Source organism: Schistocerca nitens, chromosome 3 (genome assembly GCF_023898315.1).
Source record: "Schistocerca nitens isolate TAMUIC-IGC-003100 chromosome 3, iqSchNite1.1, whole genome shotgun sequence".
In the NCBI taxonomy this organism is placed as follows: Eukaryota; Metazoa; Arthropoda; class Insecta; order Orthoptera; family Acrididae; genus Schistocerca; species Schistocerca nitens.
The window spans coordinates 857,179,381-857,200,843 of NC_064616.1; positions in this window are offsets into that span (position 1 = coordinate 857,179,381).

The following is a 21,463-nucleotide window of genomic DNA, read 5'->3' on the forward strand; positions in this document are numbered from 1 at the left end:
TGGCCGTCGAATGGCGCTAGCTGCGCAGCATTTGTGCACCGCCGCCGTCAGTGTCAGCCAGTTTGCCGTGGCATACGGAGCTCCATCGCAGTCTTTAACACTGGTAGCATGCCGCGACAGCGTGGACGTGAACCGTATGTGCAGTTGACGGACTTTGAGCGAGGGCGTATAGTGGGCATGCGGGAGGCCGGGTGGACGTACCGCCGAATTGCTCAACACGTGGGGCGTGAGGTCTCCACAGTACATCGATGTTGTCGCCAGTGGTCGGCGGAAGGTGCACGTGCCCGTCGACCTGGGACCGGACCGCAGCGACGCACGGATGCACGCCAAGACCGTAGGATCCTACGCAGTGCCGTAGGGGACCGCACCGCCACTTCCCAGCAAATTAGGGACACTGTTGCTCCTGGGGTATCGGCGAGGACCATTCGCAACCGTCTCCATGAAGCTGGGCTACGGTCCCGCACACCGTTAGGCCGTCTTCCGCTCACGCCCCAACATCGTGCAGCCCGCCTCCAGTGGTGTCGCGACGGGCGTGAATGGAGGGACGAATGGAGACGTGTCGTCTTCAGCGATGAGAGTCGCTTCTGCCTTGGTGCCAATGATGGTCGTATGCGTGTTTGGCGCCGTGCAGGTGAGCGCCACAATCAGGACTGCATACGACCGAGGCACACAGGGCCAACACCCGGCATCATGGTGTGGGGAGCGATCTCCTACACTGGCCGTACACCACTGGTGATCGTCGAGGGGACACTGAATAGTGCACGGTACATCCAAACCGTCATCGAACCCATCGTTCTACCATTCCTAGACCGGACAGGGAACTTGCTGTTCCAACAGGACAATGCACGTCCGCATGTATCCCGTGCCACCCAACGTGCTCTAGAAGGTGTAAGTCAACTAACCTGGCCAGCAAGATGTCCGGATCTGTCCCCCATTGAGCATGTTTGGGACTGGATGAAGCGTCGTCTCACGCGGTCTGCACGTCCAGCACGAACGCTGGTCCAACTGAGGCGCCAGGTGGAAATGGCATGGCAAGCCGTTCCACAGGACTACATCCAGCATCTCTACGATCGTCTCCATGGGAGAATAGCAGCCTGCATTGCTGCGAAAGGTGGATATACACTGTACTAGTGCCGACATTGTGCATGCTCTGTTGCCTGTGTCTATGTGCCTGTGGTTCTGTCAGTGTGATCATGTTATGTATCTGACCCCAGGAATGTGTCAATAAAGTTTCCCCTTCCTGGGACAATGAATTCACGGTGTTCTTATTTCAATTTCCAGGAGTGTATTTCCAGTGAGAACGTAAGCTCACTGGATAAAATATTAGTGACCATCTTAAAATACGACGATTATCGCTTTGGAACGCTATAGATGGTGTACGACTGTTGCACGCTCTCATGTGACCTTTCCACCAAAGACATAGGTCGTGGCTGTTAAGCGTTGTGTATCTGCCACTCGATTGCACTGAATCAGCGCAGTAAGATGGGTCGACGTGGAGACAAGACAGCATGGCAGAAAGCAAACATTGTATTCGGATGCACCCACGACCACACCGTGATCATAGTTGTTCGATTTGTTGGTGAATAAGTGGACTATCCAACGTGTCTACTGGGAATGATGTATCACTTGCAGCCTTATAGCACAGCATAAGAACAGTGGTCGTAACAAGATCATAACCGTCAGGGAAACGAGGCGAGTGTCACATATTGTCAATGGCAGTCGATTACATTAATTCCCTGTGTCAGTGAATGCAAGTCCTTCTCAACTCTGAGGGACAGCCAAATTAAAGCCGAACGGCCGCCACAACGAAACTATGGAATGTTTCCATTCAACAGTAATCAGCACAAGCTTCAAAACATTTGTTTCACTGGGAGACGAGACGATCAATACCTGTTACGTAAGCGGTTCTAGGCGCTTTAGTCTTGAACCGCGTGACCGCTACGGTCGCAGGTTCAAATCCTGCCTCGGGCATCGATGTGTGTGATGTCCTTATGTTAGTTAGGTTTAAGTAGTTCTAAGTTCTAGGGGACTGATGACCACAGATGTTAAGTCCCATAGTGCTCAGAGCCATTTGAACCATTTTTGAACCTGTTACGTAGAACGCGGTCGGCCGCTGACGGATCCACAACCACGCCCATTCTTGCACTTTCTCGTTAGACTGAAACCAATGCCCATGAATTTCTTCAGGTCACCCAAGATGTCAAAATGACTCGGTGAAAGATCCGGGTTGTATGGAGGATGTTGCAGTGTTTGCCAACCAAATCGCTGAAGCATATCCTTCGTCCGATTGACAGTGTGGGGACAGGCGTTATTGTGCAATAGGATGATTCCGTCCGACAGCATTCTGACAGCCAGCTACCCGGGGCGTATCAGACACACATGTGCTGGTCATCGGGGTCAGTTCGAAGCGGGACTCATCACTGAAGACAATTCTGCTCCAATCAAAGAAATTCCAGACCGAAGAAGTGTCTGGAGACCCTATAGACAGCTGTGGGATACCAACCTGACTGTCGCTTGCCATACGGAGCGACAATTAGGAGTAATGTTCTGGGGTGCCATTTCTTTTCATAGCAGGACGTCTTTGGTTGTAATCCGCGGCACCCTTAAAGACATCAACACGACAACGATTTTCTACACCAATTTCGTTGCCCTTCAAGGCAGGCCATCTTGGGCTTACGTTTCAGCAAGATAACACCAGGCAGAAAGGTCGCCGGATCGCTCTCCATTTAAGAATGTTCGGAGCGTTATAGGCAAGGCCCTTCAACCACTTCGCGATTTTAGCAATATAACGCACTGATTCGACAGAATTAGGCACAGTATCCCTCAGGATCAATCAGTGCCGAATAACTACTTGCATAAGGGCCAGAGCCGGACCAACACGTTATTGACTTGCTCAGTTTATGAAGCTCTTGCCCTTGAACAAATCATCCATTTTTTCTGAAACTGTAGTCATTTGTTTGTCTGTACATATGGATCACACCTACTGATTTCCGTCCCGTTCGGACAGTTCCTTCGTAGTGCGTCGTGCTTTACTAGGAATGGGGCAGCCTCACACATGATACACTACTGGCCATTAAAATTGCTACACCACAAATATAACGGGCTACAGACGCGAAATTAAACCGACAGGAAGAAGATGCTGTGATATGCAAATGATTAGCTTTTCAGAGCATTCACACAAGGTTGGCGCCGGTGGCGACACCTACAGCGTGCTGACACAAGGAAAGTTTCCAACCGATTTCTCATACACAAACAGCAGTTGACCGGCGTTGCCCGGTGAAACGTTGTTGTGATGCCTCGTGTAAGGAGGAGAAATGCGTACCATCACGTTTCCGACTTTGATAAAGGTCGGATTGTAGCCTATCGCGATTGCGGTTTATCGTATCGCGACATTGCTGCTAGCGTTGGTCGAGATCCAATTACTGTTAGCAGAGTATGGAATCGCTGGGTTCAGGACGGTAATACGAAACGCCGTGACGGATCCCAAAGGCCTTGTATCACTAGCAGTCGAGATGACAGGCATCTTATCCGCAAGGCTGTAACGGATCGTGCAGCCGCGTCTCGAACCCTGAGTCAACAGATGGCGACGTTTGCAAGACAACAACCATCTGCAAGAACAGTTCGACGACGTTTGCAGCAGCATGGTCTATCAGCTCGGAGACCATTGGCTGCGGTTACCCTTGACGCTGCATCACAGACAGGAGCGCGTGCGATGGTGTACTCAACGACGAACCTGGGTGCACGAATGGCAAAACGTCATTTTTTCGGATGAATCCAGGTTATGTTTACAGCATCGCGATGGTCGCAGACGTGTTTGGCGACATCGCGGTGAACAAATATTGGGAGCGTGTGTTCGTCATCGCCATACTGGCGTATCACCCGGCGTCATGGTATGGGGTGCAATTGGTTACACGTCTCGGTCACCTCTTGTTCGCATTGACGGTTCTTTGAACAGTGGACGTTACATTTCAGATGTGTTACGACCCGTGGCTCTACCCTTCATTCGATACCTGCGAAACCCTACATTTTAGCAGGATAATGCACGACCGCATGTTGCAGGTCCTGTACGGGCCTTTCTGGATACAGAAAATGTTCGACTGCTGCCCTGGCCAGCACATTCTCCAGATCTCTCACCAATTGAAAACGTCTGGTAAATGGTGGCCGAGCAACTGGCTCCTCACAATACGCCAGTCACTACTTTTGATGAACTGTGGTATCGTGTTGAAGCTGCATGGGTAGCTGTTCCTGTACACGCCGTCCAAACTATGTTTGACTCAATGCCCAGGCGTATCTAGGCTGTTATTACGGCCAGAGGTGGTTGTTCTGGGTACTGATTTCTCAGTATCTATGCACCCAAATTGCGTGAAAATGTAATCAGATGCCAGTTCTAGTATAATATATTTGTCCAATGAATACCCGTTTATCATCTGTATTTCTTCTTGGAGTAGCAATTTTAATGGCCAGTAGTGTAGGTATCGACATTGAACTAACAGGCCGGTATACTTCGGCGCCCAGCATGGGGCTATGTCATTTCAGTAGGGCTATATTATATTTGTGGATATTATTTTCGAAGAGCTTGTCAGTTCAATACTCAGGCGAAATATGTTTCATTTTTTGCACTGCTGGAAATTACAGTTGCAGAACTAGTTCATTGTATGGGCGACAGTTTACGATACTGTAGATATCCTTTGCTTCATTTGTTTTACTGCTGATACAGTAAATCGAGTTTCAGATTGTTTTGTCGGGAATAATATTGTTTGGCGTTTGAGAACGCTCATTTCTATCGAATTTTTTGATCTTAAAGAATTTTTCCTTTAATATTTTATGGCGCTTTATGATATTCGTTTCTGACACACTTGTGTTAAGTAGTTTTCTGTGTTGATAAAAGCTGTTTGTTCCCATGAAAAAGTATCCAAACGACCTGAACTATACTTAAATCGGCGCCAAGTTCAAAATAATGCAAATAATTTGAATTTTGGATCATGTTCAAAAGTGTATGAACAATGTCAGTCTTTTATCAAACCCATGTACAGGGTGTAATATTTATTAAATACATCAGCTTCACCTTGAATTGTATAAAACTGTGCTATGTTCAAAAGTATTTTAAGACCTTTGGTGCCGTGTTCAAAAGTATCTGAACGACTTGAATTGCATAAACTGGCTTCATGTTCAAAATTATCCGAATGATCGCACACACACACAAACGCATCTGAAAAAAATATTATCCTCATATCTCCAGACTTGAGTGCAGCTTGTGGCTGGAGAGAAAGCTCGGCCTTGGCAAGTTCAATAGTAGATAACATACATGTCTGTGATGGCGTCCTTAACTCAGCAGCTGGGCGTTTGTTTTACGCCAGCTGTAGATGATGCATAATAAGACACGCCTCAGGAGACTGCAGCCTTGTAGCGAAGCCAGGAAGTCTATTATTGAAATCACGTTCTATGATGACCGATTATTTTTATTAAAGCTTTGTATTTTGAATTCAAAAATGACCACAGAGCTAGAATTTTTATGCGTTTGCAAGTAACAGTTCAGGAGCTGTAAGGATTTCATCAGTTTATTTGAAACTGAGGACCGATATACGATTAAAACTATGAACGGCGAGCTTTAACTACACGCTATATTCACGGGCTCAGTCTCATATTACGTAGGTTTTGAGTTACTGTGGTATTAAACATTCACTTCGAATTAAATCCAGTCGAGATTTTAAGTGGGTTCTAGGCAAGCCAGTCCATTTCAGGAAAACTATTGTTCACAAAGCATTGCTTCACAGACGCTTCCCTATGACAGGATGCTGATACGAACAACCATCTTTTCAAAAGTGTTCCTACACTGCACGCAGTACATAGTGCTATAAAATATGTTCGTATCTGTCCACATTTGGCGTTTCCTTAAGTGTAATAAGAGCACCATACCCTAACCAGCAAAAGCGCCCCATACCGTAACACTACCTTCTCTGTACTTCACTGTTGGCACATGATGGCACGTATCGTTCTCCAGACATTCGCCTAACCCAAACTCTTCGTCGGATTGCCACAGGACATAGCGTGATGCATCAACCGAAATCATTCACTTCCAGTCATCCACTGTCCAGCGGCATCACTATTTACATCGCCTCAAGCGTCACTTAGCACTGGCTAACAGAAATGTGCGGTTTATGAGGAGCGGCTGGATCATTTTAACACCTTATTTTTAACTCCCGACGCACAGTCACTGTACAGGGTCACATTTATTGAACTACACTCCTGGAAATGGAAAAAAGAACACATTGACACCGGTGTGTCAGACCCACCATACTTGCTCCGGACACTGAGAGAGGGCTGTACAAGCAATGGTCACACGCACGGCACAGCGGACACACCAGGAACCGCGGTGTTGGCCGTCGAATGGCGCTAGCTGCGCAGCATTTGTGCACCGCCGCCGTCAGTGTCAGCCAGTTTGCCGTGGCATACGGAGCTCCATCGCAGTCTTTAACACTGGTAGCATGCCGCGACAGCGTGGACGTGAACCGTATGTGCAGTTGACGGACTTTGAGCGAGGGCGTATAGTGGGCATGCGGGAGGCCGGGTGGACGTACCACCGAATTGCTCAACACGTGGGGCGTGAGGTCTCCACAGTACATCGATGTTGTCGCCAGTGGTCGGCGGAAGGTGCACGTGCCCGTCGACCTGGGACCGGACCGCAGCGACGCACGGATGCACGCCAAGACCGTAGGATCCTACGCAGTGCCGTAGGGGACCGCACCGCCACTTCCCAGCAAATTAGGGACACTGTTGCTCCTGGGGTATCGGCGAGGACCATTCGCAACCGTCTCCATGAAGCTGGGCTACGGTCCCGCACACCGTTAGGCCGTCTTCCGCTCACGCCCCAACATCGTGCAGCCCGCCTCCAGTGGTGTCGCGACAGGCGTGAATGGAGGGACGAATGGAGACGTGTCGTCTTCAGCGATGAGAGTCGCTTCTGCCTTGGTGCCAATGATGGTCGTATGCGTGTTTGGCGCCGTGCAGGTGAGCGCCACAATCAGGACTGCATACGACCGAGGCACACATGGCCAACACCCGGCATCATGGTGTGGGGAGCGATCTCCTACACTGGCCGTACACCACTGGTGATCGTCGAGGGGACACTGAATAGTGCACGGTACATCCAAACCGTCATCGAACCCATCGTTCTACCATTCTTAGACCGGCAAGGGAACTTGCTGTTCCAACAGGACAATGCACGTCCGCATGTATCCCGTGCCACCCAACGTGCTCTAGAAGGTGTAAGTCAACTACCCTGGCCAGCAAGATGTCCGGATCTGTCCCCCATTGAGCATGTTTGGGACTGGATGAAGCGTCGTCTCACGCGGTCTGCACGTCCAGCACGAACGCTGGTCCAACTGAGGCGCCAGGTGGAAATTGCATGGCAAGCCGTTCCACAGGACTACATCCAGCATCTCTACGATCGTCTCCATGGGAGAATAGCAGCCTGCATTGCTGCGAAAGGTGGATATACACTGTACTAGTGCCGACATTGTGCATGCTCTGTTGCCTGTGTCTATGTGCCTGTGGTTCTGTCAGTGTGATCATGTGATGTATCTGACCCCAGGAATGTGTCAATAAAGTTTCCCCTTCCTGGGACAATGAATTCACGGTGTTCTTATTTCAATTTCCAGGAGTGTATATGAAACAAAATTGTCACAACTTCTGATCGGTTTGCATTAGGATTTTCAAACTGCACGGTGGCCCGCGGGGCACGATGGGAATTGTATGGTTTGGTTTAGCGACGAAGCCCACTTTCACTTGGATGGGTTCGTCAATAAACAAAATTGGCGCATTTGGGGACTGAGAATCCGCATTTCGCGATGGAGAAGTCTCTTCACCCTCAACAGATGATTCGGTGGCGTGCAATGTCTAGTCACAGAATAATCGGTGCGATATTCCTTGACGGCACAGTGACTACCGAACGGTACGTGAAGGTTTCGGAAGATGATTTCATCCCCATTTTCCAAAGTGATCCTGATTTCCACAAGATGTGGTCCGTGCAAGAAGGAGCTCGACCCCATCGAAGCAAGAGAGTGTCCGACGGGGACGGCATTCTGGCTCTGGGTACCCAGAGGCCACTGGCATGGGTCTCGATTGGCCGCCATATTCCCCGGATCTGAACACATGCGATTCCTATTTAGAGGGCTATATTGAATACAAGGTGTACAGAAATAAGTCCAAAAACCTTTTCTGAGCTGAAAACAGCCATTCAGGAGGTCACTGACATCATTGATGTCCCGACACGTCAGCGGGTGTGCAGAATTTTGCTATTCGTCTGCGCCACATCATCGCCAATGATGGCAGGCATATCGAACATGTTGTAACCTAAATCCGAATACCTGTAATGATGTTCACATGTTCAATAAAGTGTGTGCACGCCATATTTTGTAACTAATTTGCGCTTTTTCCTTTGAGTTCAATAATTCTCACTCTGTACTAGCTGACAGCACTTTGGAACTCACAAGCGATTGCTTCCGCTAAATGCATGCGATTTTATACAACTGCCCTCCACATTGCTTGACGGTCTCTGTCCGTCGGTACATACACTATGTGATCAAAAGTATCCGGACACCCCCAAAAACATACATTTTTCATATTAGGTGCACTGTGCTACCATCTGCTGCCAGGTACTCCGTATTAACGACCTCAGTAGTCATTAGACACCGAGAGAGATAAGAATGGGGCGCTCCGTGGAACTCACGGGCTTCGAACGTGGTCAGGTGATCAGGTGTCACATGTGTCATACGTCTGTACGCGAGATTTCCACACTCCTAAACATGCCAAAGTCCACTGTTTCAGATGTGATAGTGAAGTGGAAACGTGAAGAGACACGTCGTCTGTTGACTGAAAGAGACTGTCGATAGTTGAAGAGGGTCGTAATTTGTAATAGGCTGACATCTATCCAGATCCTCACACAGGAATTACAAACTGCATCAGGATCCACTGCAAGTTCTATGACAGTTAGGCGGGAGGTGAGAAAACGTGGATCTCATGGTCGAGCGGCTACTCATAAGCCACACATCACGCCGATAAATGCCAAACGAGACCTTCCTTGGTGTAAGAAGGATAAACATTGGACGATTAAACATTGGAGAAACGTTGTGTGGAGTGACGAATCACGGTTCACAATGTGGCGATCCGATGGCAGGGTGTGGGTATAGCGAATGCCCGGTGAACGTCATCTACCAGCGTGTATCGTGTCAAAAGTAAAATTCGGAGGCGGTGGTGTTATGGCGTGGTCGTGTGTTTCATGGAGGGGGCTTTCACCCCTTGTTGTTTTGTGTGGTACTATCACAGCACAGGCCTACATTGATGTGGTAAGCACCTTCTTGCTTCCCGCTGTTAAAGAGCAATTCGAGGATGGCGATTGCATCTTTCAACACGATCGAGCATCTGTTCATAATGCACGACCTGTGGTGGATGGTTACACGACAGGTTTAGATCTAGTTGTTCCTTCGCGTTCACACTTTACAAATAGATCACTTGGGCAGCTTTATAAGCGCTGAAATGTCCCTAACGAATCTGTTATTTAGGTGTCACCCAGTGACTAGCCCACGTTCGAAATGGTTCAAATGGCTCTGAGCACTATGGGACTTAACATCGGAGGTCATCAGTCCCCTAGAACTTAGAACTACTTAAACCTAACTAACCTAAGGACATCACACACATCCATGCGCGACTCAGGATTCGAACCTGCGACCGTGGCGGTCGCGCGGTTCCAGACTGAAGCGCCTAGAACCGCTCGGCCACACCGGCCGGCCCACGTTCGAAGACATGAGATCTGCTGGCTGACCCATTCTGGTGTTACTGCTTCTCTGCTGACAACACAATACCCGCCGCCTCGTTTTATGCTTGCGGATCCACCTCTCGTGACATCTAATGGTCAGTTCCGCATTACATAGGGGTTCAAAAATGGCTCTGAGCACTATGGGACTCAACTGCTGAGGTCATTAGTCCCCTAGAACTTAGAACTAGTTAAACCTAACTAACCTAAGGACATCACAAACATCCATGCCCGAGGCAGGATTCGAACCTGCGACCGTAGCGGTCTTGCGGTTCCAGACTGCAGCGCCTTTAACCGCACGGCCACTTCGGCCGGTTACATAGGGGTGTTTGGATACTTTTCATCAGATAGTGTATTAGTCAGCCCCTTAAAAGATCACACTGACTGATCAATTTCCAGCGCTGTGAGTGGTGTACAGCTGGTATCAGGCTGCCATGTGACCCTCAACTGCTGACGTAAATCATGACGGTTTATGTACTAGTACGTCGTACAGCATTAGCGCAGTAAGACTGATCAAACTAGAGAAATAAGTTATAGTAATTCGGCATGCCAATGATCCCACGTTGGTGGCCGGCCGGTTCTAGGATCTTCAGTCTGGAACCGCGCGACCGCTACGATCGCAGGTTCGAATCCTGCCTCGGGCATCGATGTGTGTGCTGTCCTCAGGTTAGTTAGGTTTACGTAGTTCTAAGTTCTAGGGGACTGATGACCTCAGATGTTAAGTCCCACAGTGCTCAGAGCCACTTTGGTGATGTATCAATGCGGATTGTCGTAACGGTCTACAACTAATGTTGTGCCACCCGCAGAAATGTAACATGGCGGAAGATCGGTAGTCTTAAAAAGATGCAAATCAACAGGGACCAGAGGCGGGTGTCACGCCCTGTCGATGACAATCGGTTTCAACTTCGACAGGAATTACTGCTGAATGCTGGTCCATCTAAACCAGTTTCTGCACGATATTTGAACTGCACCGAATGAGCGTTTGGTGACTGATACCTCCGAAAAGGCCATAGGTAACGATGCCGCATAAAAATGCACGTCTCAGTGGATCAAAAAGGATCGAATGGCTCTGAGCACTATGGGACTTAACATCTGTGGTCATCAGTCCCCTAGAACTTAGAACTACTTAAACCTAACTAACCTAAGAACATCACACACATCCATGCCAGAGGCAGGACTCGAACTGAAGCGCCTAGAACCGCACGGCGACACCGGCCGGCCTCAGTGGGTCAAACAATACACAAACTGGACGGCAGGTGACTGGAGACAGGTTGTTTGGTACGACGTATCGTGATTATGGCTTTTTTCTCAAATAATGCAAGACTTAGAGTGTACCGACGGTTCCGTGAGGTGTTTATGCCGTAGTTTGTGGATGTTACCGTTCAGGTCGGAGGTGTTTCTATAATACACTACTGGCCATTCAAATTGCTACACCAAGAAGAAATGCAGATGATAAACGGGTATTCATGGGACAAATATATTATACTAGAACTGACATGTGATTACATTTTCATGCAATTTGGGTGCATAGATCCTGAGAAATCAGTACCCAGAACAACCACCTCTGGCCGTAATAACGGCCTTGATACGCCTGGGCATTGAGTCAGACAGAGCTTGGATGGTGTGTACAGATACAGCTGCCCATGCAGTTTCAACACGATACCACAGTTCATCAAGAGTAGTGACTGGCGTATTGTGACGAGCCAGTTGCTCGGCCACCATTGAACAGACGTTTTCAATTGGTGAGAGATCTGGAGAATGTGCTGGCCACGGCAGCAGTCGAATAATTTCTGTATCCAGAAAGGCCCGTACAGGACCTGCAACATGCGGTCGTGCATTATACTGCTGAAATGTAGGGTTTCGCAGGGATCGAATGAAGGGTATAGCCACGGGTCGTAACACATCTGAAATGTAACGTCCACCGTTCAAAGTACCGTCAATGCGAACAAGAGGTGACCGACACGTGTAACCAGTGGCACCCCATATCATCAAGCCGGGTGATACGCCAGTATGGCGATGACGAATACACGCTTCCAATGTGCGTTCACCGCGATGTCGCCAAACACGGATGCGACGGAACCTGGATTCACCCGAAAAAATGACGTTTTGCCATTCGTGCACCCAGGTTCGTCGTTGAGTACACCAGCGCATTTCTCTGTGATGCAGCGTCAAGGGTAACCGCAGCCATGGTCTCCGAGCTGCTAGTCCATGCTGCTGCAAACGTCGTCGAACTGTTCTTGCAGATGGTTGTTGTCTTGCAAACGTCGCCATCTGTTGACTGAGGGATCGAGACGTGGCTGCACAATCCGTTACAGCCATGCGGATAAGATGCCTGTCATCTCGACTGCTAGTGATACGAGGCCGTTAGAATCCAGCGCGGCGTTGCGTATTACCTTCCTGAACCCACCGATTCCATATTCTGCTAACAATCATTGGATCTCGACCAGCACGAGCAGCAGTGTCGTGATACGATAAACCATAATCGCGATAGGCTACAATCCGACCTTTATCAAAGTCGGAAACGTGATGGTACGCATTTCTCCTCCTTACACGAGGCATCACAACAACGTTTTACCAGGCAACGCAGGTCAACAGCTGTTCATGTATGAGAAATCGGTTGGAAACTTTCCTCATGTCAGCACGTTGTAGGTGTCGCCACCGGCGCCAACCTTGTGTGAATGCTCTGAAAAGCTCATCATTTGCATATAACAGCATCTTCTTCCTGTCGGTTAAATTTCGCGTCTGTAGCACGTCATCTTCGTGGTGTAGCAATTTCAATGGCCAGTAGTGTAGTTTGGGAATGTTGTTCGTATCGTGACTTGGGCTGATACATTAGGGTTTCCTTAACATGGACAAAGAAAGTCTGGGTGACAAAGTACTCCCCATTCTTCTACATACTATGTGTGTACTGTGAACACTCCCGTCATCCAAGACAGCATTTACTGCGTTGACAGGGCTGCACGCACACGTTCGTAGTGTGACGAACACTCAGGCACCGTATCGTACCTGGACTGGCCCGCACCGCCGCCCTATCTTAATCTCATAGAAACTGGTTGGGACTATTTGAAACAGTGTGTGAAACGTAGCAACTGACATCCGCGAAATCTGGTAGCTCTGCGGGATAGTATTATTAATACGTGGCTTCAGCTGTATATGGTATACCAGAAAAACATATGAACTCATTCATTTCATAGGGGAAATGAGGCTATTATGAAGTCCAGAGGCGGTGTTACATGGCACTAGCATGATATCTACTGGGGTGGAAAATAGTTTGTCCAGTGAGCTCGTCATAACTGTCATGCAGACATCTTTCCTTTGTTGTGGAGATCAAGTGTTGTCTTGGAAGACAGTGCATGCAGACACTAAGGCTGACAGCGGGCGAGGTGGGCAGTGGTTAGCACACTGGACTTACATACGGGAGGACAACAGCCAACCATTCATGTTTGAGTTTTCCATGGCTTCCCTATACTGCTCTAGTCAAATGCTGGATGGTTCCTATGAGAGGATATGGATGATTTCCTTCCCCATCCTCCAAACAATTTCAGTTTATGCTTCCTCTCTAACGACCTCGAAGTCGATCAGATGTTAAACGCTAATCTTCTTCCCTTTCTTGTACTAACATACGGCTCACGTGAAGAAGTCTTGATTCATCTGACCAGGTGATTAGATGTCTTTGTTCCAACGCCTAGTCGCGATTTTCGTGTAGCCATTGTAACTGTAAATGACACCTATCGTAATGTTAACATCATGCGTTCAGATGCATTGCTACGAAAGCCCATTTCCAACAGCGTCCACTAAATTGTGCGTTCTAAAACACTTGCAGTTGTGATTTCCCTAAATCGCTTCAGGTAAATGCCGGGATGGTACCTTTGAAAGGGCACAGCGGACTTACTTCCCGATCCTTCCCTAAACCAATGAGACTGGTGACCTCACTGTTTGGTCTCTTCCCGAAACAACCCAACCCCACTTGCAGTTTCCCTAGAAGTGTACTTGGCTGTAAGATGCGCCACAGAAAACCACCTTCTCAGCCTTACAGAAGAACCTAGTCTGTGAAGCCCACCCTCTTAGGTAATGTAGATCTAGCAGTTTGTCAACTATTCGTCGACTTTAAATCTATTGTTTTGACGGTGGCTAGCAAATATCCGTCTAGCATCAGCGTTCCCAAGATATTCTTTCCATGCCTCAAGAATGCCATGCAGGGTCTGCCATTCACCCAACCTATTAAACATTTGGCTGAAAGCGTGAAAGGCCGAAATATGCTCAGAGGGGGAGAGGGAGAGAGAGAAAACTATCTATTTAGTTACAGTAACAACGGCCAATGGGATACTAGCGCGTGTCACGTGCCTGAGATGACGCCAAATCTTGTCAGATCTTGTTCTGGCAGTGAGCAGGACAGCTGAGCATAGAGAGGAGAAGATTTGATATATTAGTGAGTTTGTTCAAAGCCAGACCGCACTTTCCCGACGCATGGAACCACCATCTCCGAGACCTTGCAGTAACTTGACTGTGCAGCTACAGTGTCAAGGTCGTATCACGAGCATCTCGATTAGCGGTAGCCAACGCAGCCGGACTCAAATTCCGTTGACAATAGAGCGATAAGGACCGTGGTCATTGACGTTTCTTGTTGATTGTTACACCGTACAAACCGGCCACAGTGCAGTGGATACCTCATCAGTGCTGAATAACAGTTAGTGAGCATACATACCACCCAGAAGAACCGCTCTGGGGTGCAGAAGGCATTGTTGCATACTTGTTCACCGCTAGTCAGAGAGCAAAGAAATTAGCATGAGAACCGTCAATTGAAAGAGGGCACCTGGTCTGATGAGTGGCGATACATGTTGGCACACGCTAATGAAAGGATACGGGCACGTCGGAAGCCACTTGAGTAGATGCGTACTCCAGGTGTTTGTTGGAGGTATTCTGATGTGGAGGATGTTTAAGATAGGTTCAAATAGCGCTTCTGACACGTCTGCCAACGTCCCTCAAAGGGGCGCGATACGCGAATATACTGTCCGATTATGTGCATCGATTTGTTCGTCTGCAGCACCCTGCATTCGATCTGTGACTTCAGCAAGATAGTACGGCACTCCATAGCACCTGAATTGTGTCAGTCTTCTCGGTTTTGTCGTCGCATCATATTGTGCAAGTTTTTCGTCAATGTAACTGTTCGACATCTTCAGGTGGTGATAGCTGTTGTTGTCATTGTTATAACATGAGGATTGGCGATAGTTGGGCTGCGGCGATGAAATGTATCAAGCCAGGATCAGGAAATACACTACCGCTCATTAATTTCAATACACCCACTAAACGACATCTAGTTCTCGGTAGATAATGTCAAATACCGTGGGTACAGTTGAGGAAGCAAGGGAATAGCACAACAGCTGTACACATGTCACGATTTACGTTTGTGGTCTTCGAGATACAATAGTATCCAACAAACGATGTTGTGTAGACAAACGTTATGCCGGCCGGAGTGGCCGTGCGGTTCTAGGCGCTACAGTCTGGAGCTGCGTGACCGCTACGGTCGCAGGTTCGAATCCTGCCTCGGGCATGGATGTGTGTGATGTCCTTAGGTTAGTTAGGTTAAAGTAGTTCTAAGTTCTAGGGGACTGATGACCACAGCAGTTAAGTCCCGTAGTGCTCAGAGCCATTTGAACCATTTTTGAACAAACGTTATGTACCTATCTGATATGTTTGGTTACCTATTTGCCGACGGACGCCGCACTTGCTGCACCTGTGTTGTTCCCCGTAGTGTTGTGATGTCCGCAGTGAACGGCAAGCATTGCTATGATACATAACGTGTGGTTCCTGCACGTCAGTTCCGTAGTGACATTGAAGTATGCACGTCGCTAGTACAGCTCCATTAGTGGAGATATCCATAGATAAACGTGCTACAATTGTAGCACTTAGCCAAGCAGGTTTATCTATTCGCCACATTGCGAAACAATGTAGTGTGTCTATAGGGGGAGTGCAATACACCCTTCACCGCTAGAAGACAACAGGTAGCAGTAAGGACAGACCACGACCAGGACGATCTTCAAATGGTTCAAATGGCTCTGAGCACTATGGGACTTAACATCGGAGGTCATCAGTCACCTAGAACTACTTAAACCTATCTAACCTAAGGACATCACACACATCCATGCCCGAGGCAGGATTCGAACCTGCGACCGTAGCGGTCGTGCGGTTCCAGACTGTAGCGCCTAGAACCGCTCGGCCACTCTGGCCGGCAGGACGATCTCGTAAAACAACTAAAAGTGATGATAAATATATCAGAATTACCAGTAACAGAAATAGATTCAAACCAGCGAGCCAAATTCGTGCAGAATCGGTAGATAGGAACATTACAACAACATCTGTTGCAACAGTAAAAAGGATACTGACTGTAGCCGGCTTGAAAGGATGTGTCACAACAAGAAAACTCCTTCTAAGGCACATAAATAAACAGCAGAGACTTAAATGGGCTAGAAGACATCGTAATTGGACATCGGAAGAGTGGACGAATGTGTAATTCACCGATGAATCGAAGTTCGACATTTTTTGAACCAGAAGGAGAAAATTTGTTAGCCGATATGTAGGGTAGCCCAGCAGTGTGTTCTACCTACAGTTAAACACGGTGGAGGTTCTGTTATGATTTGGGGATGTTTTACCGGAGATAGAGTTGGCGACATTGTGAAAATAAAAGGATGTATGGATCATAATCAGTAGCATGGCATACTTCAGTATCATGCATTGCAACACGAAGAGGATTGCGTTTAACAGGGAAAGGGTTTACCTTACAGCAGGATAATGACCCAAAAGATCGGTCGGCATACTGTACGAACTACATTGCATCAAAGGAAAAGCAGAAAGTACTGAATGATATGGTATGGCCGTCCCAAAGCCCCGATTGTAATCCAATTGAAATGGTTTGGGATGAAGTGGACAGACGTAACAGAGAAGTTAATATATCCAGCATGGAACATCTCTCGAATATTGTTAAGGATGTGCGGAATCGTATAGATTCACGATACCTACCAAACCTGACTGACCGCATGCCTCGAGTTTGTGAGGCAGTCATTAAATCCAAAGGAGGATACTTTGATGAAAGTAAAATGTAATGAATGTGATTGTATTATATATGTGGAAGTTCATATAATTATATTTTGTGAGAAATAACGTTTGATTAGTGTTGTAAATCTGAAATACCAGGGTGTATCGAAATTAATGAGCGATAGTGTTTGCGTTCGCGGAAGACACTCACAGTTGGAGGAAAGCGGTGCTCAAAGTGCCCCTGCCGGTAACCGTACAAAGGCCTTTTGCACGTGCGCTGTGGGCAATGACAGTGCTGCCAGACGCTCCTGTGATTAAAAGCTGAATTAAATCTCAGCAGTGCGCTCCGTTGAGTCATGAATCCGAAGTTCTTGTTTCTTCTGTTTTGATTTAATGGTAACCAGTGCTGGATTTCATGAAGCGTTTAACTGAAAACCTGCATTCCCGTTGACAAGATTGTCCACCGTACGGATATGTATGACCTCCTTGAAAACAGTGTCCTACAATGATGACGCTGAGAATAAAACTTCGCTCTTTTCGTAAAATATGCAATGCTCCATGTCCACGCAGTACTCTGCTACCGCTGATTTATCAGGTTGGCCCAAGCGTGTATGACGACGGTGTTCAGCACAACGTTCTTGCACAGTTCGACATGTCTATCCAATATAAGATTTCCCACATCGGTATGGGTCTTATATACGCCACATTTCCCAAGGCCAAGATCGTCTTTGATCGGTCAGAAAATATACCACAAATTTGTTTGTGGCTGAAACATGTACTTGATTTCACGTCACTTGAGGATTCTTTCTATACTTGAAGACATGTCGCCAAAATACGGCAAGAACGTCGCTTTACATCTTCATTTATGTCCCTGCTTTGAACTTGTTTAGAACGGAAGGCATGGTGTATCTGTTTATCAGAATAGCCGTTCCGTTTGAACACCATTCTTAGGTATTTATCTCACCAGGCAGATGGCTGGTACTCTGTGTACCAAAGAGCGTAAGACATTACCGCATTGTGCAGGACGATGACAGCTGGTGGTGTGTAAATACACTCCTGGAAATGGAAAAAAGAACACATTGACACCGGTGTGTCAGACCCACCATACCTGCTCCTGACACTACGAGAGGGCTGTACAAGCAATGATCACACGCACGGCACAGCGGACACACCAGGAACCGCGGTGTTGGCCGTCGAATGGCGCTAGCTGCGCAGCATTTGTGCACCGCCGTCGTCAGTGTCAGCCAGTTTGCCGTGGCATACGGAGCTCCATCGCAGTCTTTAATACTGGTAGCATGCCGCGACAGCGTGGACGTGAACCGTATGTGCAGTTGACGGACTTTGAGCGAGGGCGTATAGTGGGCATGCGGGAGGCCGAGTGGACGTACCGCCGAATTGCTCAACACGTGGGGCGTGAGGTCTCCACAGTACATCGATGTTGTCGCCAGTGGTCGGCGGAAGGTGCACGTGCCCGTCGACCTGGGACCGGACCGCAGCGACGCACGGATGCACGCCAAGACCGTAGGATCCTACGCAGTGCCGTAGGGGACCGCACCGCCACTTCCCAGCAAATTAGGGACACTGTTGCTCCTGGGGTATCGGCGAGGACCATTCGCAACCGTCTCCATGAAGCTGGGCTACGGTCCCGCACACCGTTAGGCCGTCTTCCGCTCACGCCCCAACATCGTGCAGCCCGCCTCCAGTGGTGTCGCGACAGGCATGAATGGAGGGACGAATGGAGACGTGTCGTCTTCAGCGATGAGAGTCGCTTCTGCCTTGGTGCCAATGATGGTCGTATGCGTGTTTGGCGCCGTGCAGGTGAGCGCCACAACCAGGACTGCATACGACCGAGGCACACAGGGCCAACACCCGGCATCATGGTGTGGGGAGCGATCTCCTACACTGGCCGTACACCACTGGTGATCGTCGAGGGGACACTGAATAGTGCACGGTACGTCCAAACCGTCATCGAACCCATCGTTCTACCATTCCTAGACCGGCAAGGGAACTTGCTGTTCCAACAGGACAATGCACGTCCGCATGTATCCCGTGCCACCCAACGTGCTCTAGAAGGTGTAAGTCAACTACCCTGGCCAGCAAGATCTCCGGATCTGTCCCCCATTGAGCACGTTTGGGAATGGATGAAGCGTCGTCTCACGCGGTCTGCACGTCCAGCACGAACGCTGGTCCAACTGAGGCGCCAGGTGGAAATGGCATGGCAAGCCGTTCCACGGGACTACATCCAGCATCTCTACGATCGTCTCCCTGGGAGAATAGCAGCCTGCATTGCTGCGAAAGGTGGATATACACTGTACTAGTGCCGACATTGTGCATGCTCTGTTGTCTGTGTCTATGTGCCTGTGGTTCTGTCAGTGTGATCATGTGATGTGTCTGACCCCAGGAATGTGTCAATAAAGTTTCCCCTTCCTGGGACAATGAATTCACGGTGTTCTTATTTCAATTTCCAGGAGTGTATAACTCTGTGTGAGTTGCTTTGCGGTAGACACGATGTCCCAGTGTACCGTCAACTTTTCTTTTAACCAAGACATCCAGGAACTGTTAGATGCCATCTTTTTCCACTTCTGTGGTGAACTGTATATTCGGCCGGATCGAATTCAAATGCTGCTGAAACATGAGCCTATTCCGTGGGCCACACCACAAATTAATCGTCTACATACCGCCAGAAGTAGAAAGGTTGCGGCGTTCCGACTGTAGTGCTTATTCCTCAAAGTTTTTCAGAAAATAGTTGGCCACCACGAGATAAATTTCAACTCCCCCGAGCGCGTATCATCGATCACGCCCTGTAGCAGTGGCAACAGCAGCTGCCCCCACCTTCAGATGTCGAACAGTTGTATGGAAGAACTGTGCGATTTGGACAATATGATCCGACGAGAAATCCGAGAAGTCATATGGGTCAAAATGGTTTTTGAAGCACTCTGGGGACACGAAGATGTTTGCGTGGCCTCCCACATCATCCGACCTCAACTGTACTGAACATACCTAAGACGCCATCGCGTGAGATGTCGTCGAGACTGTGTGTGGGGACCGTGTTTTGAAGCGCCTCTGGGCTGTTCTCGTCTGACTTCAGAATGCGCTGGTGTGTAAGAGAAAATGAAAGATTAGGGACTGAGTTTTCTGTAACTGTTTGGGTTCAATGATTGTGTATGGTTCCAATCTCTACAGTGGCGGTTTAGAACAAGTTTTGGGCGTTTATGTTAAGAGTCAAGTGGGATTGTTGTCTCAGTTTTGAATGAGAATGTGAGTCGACGTTTGAGTTTGTTAACAGAATTTTATTAATTTATTTTGGATAAGGGTGTAAATAGAGGGAAGTCCTAAAAGATCTATAATGTGGGTGTTAAAATGTATCTGCCAACATCTGATCTATCCCAACAAACTTTGTTTTGGAGGGTTTGGAGGCGTCTGAAGGTGGTGTCTGCCTACTTAGACAATATTTCTTAGCCACATAGGACGACTGCGAGGAGACTATAAACTGGTGCCAGAGAAGGAGTTTATATGCCACTGTTAATCCTTCACCTTTCAGGAGAGGGCACAACGTTTGTTTGCAGCTTTTGTGATGTGTTTATTCCTGGAGAGATGTCGGTCAATACCCGGCATTAAATATGCTACCGAACCAAGCCCAGGTACATGCCGGTCGCTAATCGGGTATTGACAGTCTGGGACTTTTGATCTTGGTCGTGGAATAGATAGCTTCCAAATGTCTCACCACAGTGCTGTTTTGTCCAGATGCTGCAGCAACTTGCGATGTATGAAAAGAAGGTTGTGAAAACTCTCGTATATTGCTGTGTCGTCGGCAGGGTCATGTCACCACCGACCTGTTTAGGAGTATCGTCTATGTAGGCAGTGTACAGGAAACGGCCTAAAACCGAATCTCGTGGTAATGCTGCCTCAGTAAGTCTTCGGTTACTGTCTTTTTGCATGAAAGGAATACATAATCCAGTTTATGTGTTCTGGGAAATTAGGTAAAGTCTGTCACTATGTCCATCGTACCAAACGCTGTCAAGTGGCTTTTCTACATCCAGGAATGCTGTTTGGAACACTCAGCGTGAAACGAAACTAATCGGACGTAATAATGTTGTTCTCTCTGAGGAAATGGCAGAAGGGAGTGAGGCTTATTAGCTCTAGAATTTTACTAAGGCCTGTAAAAAGAGAGAGAGGTCTGTAATTGTCAGTGACGATTTCGTTTTTGTTGGGTTTAGGAAGAATGATGATTTTTAGCAGTTTTGCACAACGACGAAAAGTACTCTACTGGCCATTAAAATTGCTACACCACGAAGATGACGTGCTACAGACGCGAAATTTAACCGACAGGAAGAAGACGCAGTGATATGCAAATGATTAGCTTTTCAGAACATTCACACAAGGTTGGCGCCGGTGGCGACATCTACAACATGCGGACATGAGGAAAGTTTCCAACCGATTTCGAAAAAACAAACAGCAGTTGACCGGCGTCACCTTGTGAAACGTTGTTGTGATGCCTCGTGTAAGGAGAAGAAATGCATACCATCACGTTTCCGACTTTGATAAAGGTCGGATTTTAGCCTATCGTGATTGCGGTTTATCGTATCGCGACACTGCTGCTCGCTTTGATCGAGATCCAAT